The sequence below is a fragment of the Chlorocebus sabaeus genome, chromosome 23, assembly GCF_047675955.1.
Source record: "Chlorocebus sabaeus isolate Y175 chromosome 23, mChlSab1.0.hap1, whole genome shotgun sequence".
NCBI lineage: Eukaryota > Metazoa > Chordata > Mammalia > Primates > Cercopithecidae > Chlorocebus > Chlorocebus sabaeus.
In genome coordinates this window covers 47,625,232-47,631,082 of record NC_132926.1, presented here as the reverse complement: position 1 = coordinate 47,631,082, position 5,851 = coordinate 47,625,232, and the positions used below count along the sequence as shown (strand labels likewise).

The window sequence follows — 5,851 nt, the reverse complement described above, 5'->3', positions numbered from 1 at the left end:
CAGAAGTCCAAGGTCAAGCCTAGGCAACGTGGTAAGACTTGTCTCTTAAAAAAAAAAAAAAAAAAATTCTAGGTTGGATGCGGTGGCTCACGCCTGTAATGCCAGCACTTTGGAAGACCAAGGCAGGTAGATCACTTGAGGTCAGGGATTGGAGACCAACCTGGCCAACATGGTGAAACCCCCTCTCTACCAAAAATACAAAAATTAGCGGGACATGGTGGGGTGCACCTATAATCCCAGCTACTTAGGAGGCTAAGGTGGGAGAATCACTTTAACCCTCGGGGTGGGGAGCTGCAGTGAGCAGAGATTGTGCCACTGCGTTCCAGCCTGGGCAACAGAGTGAATCTCTGTCTCAACAAAAACAAAACAAAACAAAACATAAATTCTGACTATTCCTTTCCTAGGGCTTCTCCAGCATCCTGACTCTCCAACAGCACTGGGCTTTCACAAGGACAAATAATATGCAAAACTTTTTAGGAGTCTACTTACGATAATTGCCTTAAATTAACATCACAAAGCAATGGAAATTGCATCCCCTTAAGGCTTCTTACGGCAGGAAGTTACCCAGCGCCTGACTGAAAAGGTAGTGACGATTAAAATTAGGTTGGTTAGCTTCTGTCTTGCAAAGCTTGTCTGTTAATCCATTACTTGTATTCATATAAAATGGCATTTCTATATCAAAATGTGTGAATGTTTTAATCTGTTGTAAATATAAGCTTTTTTTTTTCTGTTCAATCAGACAAGTCTTTCCTCTGCCAGAAACCTTAAAACTGGTATTCTTAAAACAGTACTCTACTAGCTGCTTTTACTTTACTGGATGGATATTCAGCGTTCAGATCACAGAAAGTCAGTCCTTCACTATTTTGCTAGCCTCAGGCCATACCAGGAGAACTTCAGTGTGAGTGTCTTATTTTAAGCCTATCATCGGTGAACTAAAGTGCTCACAGGAAGATGGAGGAGGAGAACTGCAGATCAGGTTGCAGAGAAGGCATTTCCAGAAGCCCTGTAATGTCTTCAGACTTTTGAAGGCTGTTTTGTAGAAGATGGCTTGTTCTTCCTTAATTTTCAAGGCAAGCATAGGGCCAAAGAGTGAGAGCTATATAAAGCTAGATTTCATCTTTAAATGGAAGACCTTTAAACAATTAGAGCTGTGTGAAAGATACAAAAACTTTCTTGGATTGAACTGAGCTCCTAAGTCATTGGGAGAATTCAAAAGAATGGTCATCTCACAGGTCTACAATAAATGAATGATTGAACATGATTGAATATTTTACATGATTACTTTATAATTAAATATATATATATGGACACAGTCATTTGTTTTTAGAAAGCTTTGAAAATGTTTAAGCAAACTTAAACATTTTTATTTTATTTTATTTTTATTAAATAGAGACTTTTATTTTATTTTTATTAAATAGGGTCTCACTGTGTTGCCCAGGCTGGTCTCAAAACTCCTGAACTCAAGCAATCCTCCCACCTCGCCCTCCTAATAAGCAAACTCTTGTTATTCTGACCACTAGTTTGTAGAATAGAGCCATGTGGCTAATCATCTTAATCCCACTTGGGTTTTTGAAACCCTTTGCCTGGCTGGCTGTTGTTGACACGGTGTAGGGGCAAAGAAGGAAAGCTTCTGCCTTTACCTTTTCACTGAAAATGACAAAAGGCAGGTAGGAGAAAAAGGCATACAAATTTATTTAAAATGCAGAGCACAGGTGAACTGCATGAGAATGATTACCCAATAACCCAATGAGGCCTAGAGGTTTATAGACCCTTCTTCATGGAGGAAGGAGAGATGAGGGTGTAGGAGTGAAAGATTTTTAGTGGGAAATGAATGGACCCAGAGGCAGACTTTATCTTGTGAATGATTCTCTGGCAATTTAATGGGGTGGGAGAACAAACAATGGTTTGGGAAGAAGTTTGTCTGGGCTGTAGCTATGGTGTTTAATGTTCAGTCTCTTCCTCTGTGATAGAAGTATTAATTTTCTCTGGTTAATGAAATTTCAGGGAAGGGATAAAAGGCAATTGTGTTCCTCTTTGGGGGTCCAGTTTCTAGGTAGATAAGGGAACTTCAGAGAACAGCTTCATTCTGTGCTTTGGGAGAGACGGGATCAGAGAGAAAGGGAGGTAGGGGGAGGTCAGAGGGAGACCCTAGACTGAGGCTTATTTCCGAGGCCTTTCAATTTTCAAAGCACTCAGCATGCCGAAGCATCATATTTTGCGGTATGGCTTTCTGTGCTCCAACATCTGCTCAAAAAAAGGAATAATTAATGTCAAAACAATAAAAATGCTTTATATTTGTATTCTTCTGTATTTGTACATACCCAGATTTTAGCTGTTTCTCTTTTACTGTATAAATTTATGTATTTCCAAATTACATATTTATATATTCCAGAGATGATTTTAGCTTTCAGGAGGACTCATCTGTTTCCTTAGTCTTAATTCTATTAACACCAAAGGATAGCTTCCTAAGCATAAAAGGGAGAAAATTATTCCATTCCTACCTTTAGTCACTGGTGATAGAGATCACTCCACAATTGAAGAACAAAATCCTCCTCTGAGAGTGAAACTCTTAAATAAAGCACATTGTAGACAAGATTAAGCAACTATGTAAGAAATTTGCCTAAAGAGATAGTTTTTTCCATAAAAAGCAAAAGATAGTGAAATGGATGTCATCTCACTCCTGAATTTAGCTAAATTGAGGTCACTTCTCATCCTGCCCTGCCCCCTCTCAGAAGGAAGAATGCAGCCCAGGAATGGTGATAGCCTACAGAAGCCTTGGGCTCAGCTCCTAAGCCCTAAGGGACAGATGGAGAAAGGAGGACCAGACGGAGGGGAAAGAGGTGGGGGAGGCGGGGTGCGCTGCTGCAGGTGGCAGGGCAAAACCTGCACTCCCTTAAGTATGTATGCTTCTAGGCTTGCAGAGACTGGCCAGGGGCTGGTTGGCATCACACCATGCACATCTGTACTAGGTACCAAATCACGGCTCATCCTTGACCAGAATATTTAGTCAGTTAGTTGTGAATATTAATTGCAGAAGAACTTTCTGGTTTCATGTCTCTCTTTGGTCACAGTCCTAGCTTGCGGGGTTAGAGAAAAAAGAGTCCACATTTTAGGGTTCCAGATTTAGCAAACAAATAGAATATAAAAATACAAGAGGATGAGTTAAATTTGAATCTCAGAAAAACAATAAATAATTTTAGTGTAAGCATATCCTAAATATATTTCATCTGGCAACTCTATCATATTTTCCAATCAAGAGTTAAGCCTTGGGGTCAGGCATGGTGGCACACACCTGTAATCCCAATACTTTTGGAAGGTTGAGGTGGGCAGATCACTTGAGGTCAGGAGTTCGGGACCAGTCTGGCCAACATGGTGAAACCTCCTCTCTACTAAAATTACACACACAAAAATTAGCCAGGTGTGGTGGCACATGCCTGTAATCCAGCTACTCAGGAGGCTGAGGCAGGAGAATTTCTTGAACCAAGGAGGAGGAGGTTGCAGTCAGCTGAGATCACACCACTGCACCCCAGCCTGGGCAAAAGGGCAAAAGAGTGAGCCTCTGTCTCAAAAAAAAAAAAAAAAAAAAAAAAAAAAAGAAAGAAGATAAAGAGAAAGAGAAAAGTCAGCAGAATGGAAATAAATCAGAGATGTAAGTAATCAATGACTAACACTTTTTGCTATTTTGTTTTTCTCAATTTAAATTTAAATTTTTTTCTTTTAAAAATTACCTTTTATTTTTGTGAAAATAATGTAAATACGCACAAAAATTAAAAAGTCAAAAGGGACTGGGCACAGTGGCTCATGTGGGTTATACCAGCACTTTGGAAGGCCAAGGAGGGAAGATCACTTGAGGCCAAGGGTTCTAGACCAGCCTGGGCAACATAGTGAGATCTTGTCTCTACAAAAAAAAAATTATCTGGACATGGCAGCATGCACCTGTAGGCTTAGCTACTTCAGAGACTGAGGTGGGAGGATTATATGAGCCCAAATGTTCAAGGTTGCCGTGAGCTATGATCCTACCTCTGCACTTTAGCCTGGGTGACCGAGTGAGAACCCAACTTAAAAAAAAAAGTCAAAAGTACTAAAAGATATATAATGAAAAATAGCAGTGCACTGTTCTACCCAATCCCACTCAATCCCATCCTTCCTCTGATTGCCAGAGGTAGCCACTTCATCCTTTTCCGTTGTTTTTCCCAGTTTTAACTGCCTCCCATCTTCCTAAAAATGCCTATACTGCTATTTTGTTGATTTGTTAGTTTTGGACATTACCTACTTTCTTTTTCTTTTTTTTTTGAGATGAGTCTTGCTCTGTTGCCCAGGCTGGAGTGCAGTGGCACCATCTCCGCTCACGGCAACCTTCGCCTCCCGGGTTCAAGCAATTCTCCTGCCTCAGCCTCCCGAGTAGCTGGGACTACAGGCACACGCCACCATGCCTAATTTTTGTATTTTTAGTAGAGACGGGGTTTCACCATGTTGGCCAAGATGGTCTCAATCTCTTGACCTCGTGATTGGCCCGCCTCGGGCTCCCAAACTGCCGGGATTACAGGTGTGAGCCACTGCGCCCAGCCTGAAAACATCTTTTTACTGTACCATTCCTCTTGACTAATGGTTTGGGTTTAGATCTCTAGGCTGTAAGTCATTCTCACTCAGAATTCTGAAGGCCTCGCTCCATTCTGCTCCAGCTTCCAGCACTGCTGCTGAGAAACCTACTCCCATTCTCATTCCTGATCCTTTGGAGTTACCTGTTTTCTTTCTGGATCCTTTTAGGGTCTTTTCTTTATCCCTGGTTTTCTGCCAGTTCATGGAAATGAACCTTGAGATATAAATCTTATTTTATCTCCCTGAGGATTTTATAGCATTTTAAAAAGTTTTCTTCTTCTCTCTGATCATATTAAAGGACTATGTGCTGAAGAGATGACTAGATGGATGGCCAGCCTGCTTGGGTAAAGCCTGACTAATGGGGGACTTCCCTGCGCAGGGTGGTGGTCCCTGAGCTGCTGTGCCACTGAGGGCCCCAAACGCCTGTATCTAAAGGTCTTCCCTTTGAGCCTGCTCAGTTTGTACAGAAAAGGGTTCTTTCATTTTCAGGTGGTGGTTGTGGAGTAGGGGGCAGGTTGGGGTGGGGTGAAGGGGTGAGAAATGTGCCTGGCACCTAGGTTATCTAGCAGCAGGGTGAGGAAAAGGGGCTGAGAATTTACCTTTTGGTATCTAGATTTTCTTTTGTTCCCATATTTCCAGTTCTGTACCCCATACCTGCTCTTCATAGTACCTGATGTGCTGATTCAAATTCCCCAGGGAGTAAACCTCAGGTCTCCTTCAGGAGTGGGCAGGAGCAGACAGCCCACTGCCTGCCCAGGCCTCTCACCTAGCTCTCAGGCAGGCACCACACTCCTGCCATTCACAGCGCCATCCTCTGTCTCCCAGCAGCTACACCTGCCTCTCTCCTCTCCTCTGCGGAATCAGGCCTCAGCTCCCTCCACGCCTCTGTGTGACTCACCACTCCACTCCTTCCTCTGCTTCCCACCTTCCGAAAATGTGGTGACATCCTCGTCTGCTGCTGCCTCCTCTTCTATTCTCAGAGACCTTGTCAGGTTTTTTTTTTTTTTTTTTTTTAACTCTTTTTACTCCTGTGTTGCTATCTTTGGTAGAGCTTGGGAGGGAGCAGACAGATTCACAAGAGACTCCTCTGCCATGTTTAACCAGAAGTTCTTTTGTGTAAGTTTTCACTCTGAAGCATTTTCAGGGGACACTTTCCAGGCCCTGTTCTGAAATCTTGCTTTCAGTCAACACAGTTGGTTTTTATTTTGCTTTGTGGTAGATGTTTCTTTATGGGAAGCGGATCAAAGTCTAA

The 5,851-nt window shown here is 42.3% G+C and overlaps 1 long non-coding RNA gene across 1 annotated transcript; it reads right to left on the bottom strand.

The window, feature by feature from the left end:
* Positions 1-1,419: 1,419 nt before the first annotated feature.
* LOC103244551 (uncharacterized) lies at positions 1,420-5,573 on the bottom strand. The gene is made up of 3 exons (XR_501633.3): positions 5,498-5,573; positions 2,502-2,568; positions 1,420-2,244 (listed from the first exon to the last, which is right to left on the bottom strand). It is a non-coding gene; the product is annotated as an uncharacterized lncRNA (long non-coding RNA).
* Between the last annotated feature and the right edge of the window lie 278 nt (positions 5,574-5,851).